At 45.2% G+C, this 2,500-nt stretch overlaps 1 protein-coding gene across 3 annotated transcripts in view; it reads left to right on the top strand.

The window, feature by feature from the left end:
- Positions 1-2,409: 2,409 nt before the first annotated feature.
- Positions 2,410-2,500, top strand: part of LOC113802289 (uncharacterized) — a 29,600-nt gene continuing 29,509 nt past the window's right edge. For all 3 annotated transcript variants that reach the window (XM_070141043.1, XM_070141044.1, XM_070141042.1), the window contains exon 1: positions 2,410-2,500. This exon is cut by the window's right edge and continues 28 nt beyond it. The gene's annotated coding sequence lies outside the window, so the exon portion shown is untranslated.

Genomic DNA, 2,500 nt, shown 5'->3' with positions numbered 1-2,500 from the left:
GAGAGAGAGAGAGAGAGAGAGAGAGAGAGAGAGAGAGAGAGAGAGAGAGAGAGAGAGAGAGAGAGAGAGAGAGAGAGAGAGAGAGAGAGCGAGAGAGAGAGAGAGAGAAAGAGAGAGAAAGATTGATAGAGAGAGAGAGAAAGATTGATATATATATATATATATATATATATATATATATAGAGAGAGAGAGAGAGAGAGAGAGAGAGAGAGAGGGGGAGAGAGAGAGAGAGAGAGAGAGAGAGAGAGAGAGAGAGAACAACAACAGAGAGAAACGAAGACAAAGAACCCATTCACAGAAATCTCAACAAACACAAGAAGAACAAACACTGCACCCACCCCACCCCCCCCCCCCCCTCCCCTCCCCCTCCCCCCTCCAGTCCCCAGTGGCTCTCGCTTCGCCCTGGGTCGATATATGACACAGATGCCGGGCGTCAAAAGAGCTACAGGATGGCCGAGTCACGTGACCTGGGGCCAAGTAGCGCCAAGGTCAAGTTCTAGGTCGGCGTGACGTCATTATTAGCTATGGGATGAAAGAAGGAGAAGGGGAATAGGTGAAGAATTAGAGCGTAAAGGAATTAAGAGAAAATGGAATTATAGAAACAAACGCCGTAAAAATATCTTATATAAATACATACATACAGACTGAAAAAACAAACAGAATATACATTAGACCGAAACAAACAAACAAACAAACAAAAAAACACACGAAAAATAAATAAAAAAACATAAACAAGCCAAATGCCCGACAGAATGAAAATGATGATAATCCCAAATGATACAAAATGATATTGTGTTTCGTAATTGACATACCGCAAATTCCCCGGGCATTTTAGCATGAAATTCTCCAACTTCCAAACACATGAAATTCACATCATATTATCTCTTTACTCGAGTACAAGCGATTCGAATACTTTCTCACATTGCAGGCGTTCCTAATACCTTATAATGATATAATCTTAAAACTGTACTTAATAACCCTTAAATATGTGCAGTGATATAGATCTTTGTACCTGTGTTATCCTTAATTCATGTTCGAATGTGGTGTTAAAGTAAAGGTACTGAGTTCTATAAATGGTTCTTAATTCCATATAACAGTAGAATCCAGGAATCATCATATACCTATATGGTCCTTGATTCCATATAACTTACATCTTAAAACCATCTATACATCTATGATCTTAAATTCCAGAAAACAAATGCAATTCTAAAACCTTATACTTAATTAACTAAAACCCTAAAACCAAATATATATGTATGATCTTAAATCCCAGATAATAATGCAGTTCTAAAACCTTATACATATATGACTAAAACCCTGAAACCATCTATACCTCTATGATCTTAAGTTCCAGATAACAAATGCAATTCTAAAACCTTATACTTAATGCTATAGCGATATAAACCCAAGTCCTATATGGTCTTGAACTCCACATCGCCATAAACTCCACAAACTCTACACCTTACTCGATCCTAAAACTTCACAATAAACGCCAGAATTCCACACCGCCACAGCACCACCTGAGGAAACCGTCACAGCATCACCACAGCTCTACCACAGGACCTACCACAGCACTACCACAGAGGAGTCGAATACTGCTACAGTTGCTTGTTCTGTTAAAATTGGCTTCCTTGTTTTTTGTTTTTTGTTTTTTTGCCTTCTCTATAGTCTCCAGTATTGCCAGACGATTTAGGGGAAAATTTTGCGAGGCGAATATTATATTTAGGGGAAAAAATGCGGTGATTTCCTCTATGGCGGGGATTTTTTTTCTTTTTTTTTGAGAATGTGAGTGTTTGATTAGCGAATATGTGGATGGTATGGGAAAATAAAGGCAGGGAATTAATGATGAAGGGAGGAATCGAGAGAGTTGTGAATGTAAGGGAGATGGTAACACTACTAATGAGAAGTGGGTGAACGGGGGTAAGGGAGGGGGGTTGGGGGGGTAGGCATCGAGGGCGGAAGGGAGGGAGTGGGGAAAGAGAGGGAGGATGAGGGGGAGGGAGAGAGGCAGGGAGGAGTAGGGAGAGGGAAGGAGGTGGGGGAGGGGGAGGGAGAGAGGCAGGGAGGAGTAGGGAGAGGGAGGGAGGAGGGGAGGGAGAGGGAGAGAGGCAGGGAGGAGTAGGGAGAGGGAGGGAGGAGTAGGGAGAGGGAGGGAGGAGTAGGGAGAGGGAGGGAGGAGGGGGAGGGAGAGAGGAAGGGAGGGAGGGAGGGGAGGGAGAGAGGCAGGGAGGAATAGGGAGAGGCAGGTAGGAGGAGGAGGAGGGAGAGAGGGAGTAAGAATAGGGAGAGTGAGAGCGGAGAGGAGGGAGAGGCATAGGGGGCCAGGGAGGGAGGAGGGACAGGTGACGGGGATGAGATGAGCAGAGGGGGTGGGGGTTATGGAGGAGGGGAGGGAGGGAGTGAGGGAGGGAGGGGGAGGAGGGGCACGACCTGACGACTCTCACACCAGCTCCGCGACCCTCAGTCCCTCAGTGTGTCTGTGACCCGTGCGGCGGCGGA

This window comes from Penaeus vannamei, chromosome 27, assembly GCF_042767895.1.
Source record: "Penaeus vannamei isolate JL-2024 chromosome 27, ASM4276789v1, whole genome shotgun sequence".
In the NCBI taxonomy this organism is placed as follows: domain Eukaryota; kingdom Metazoa; phylum Arthropoda; class Malacostraca; order Decapoda; family Penaeidae; genus Penaeus; species Penaeus vannamei.
Note: the sequence above shows the minus strand (reverse complement) of the source record. Positions and strands in the feature narration are given on the sequence as shown.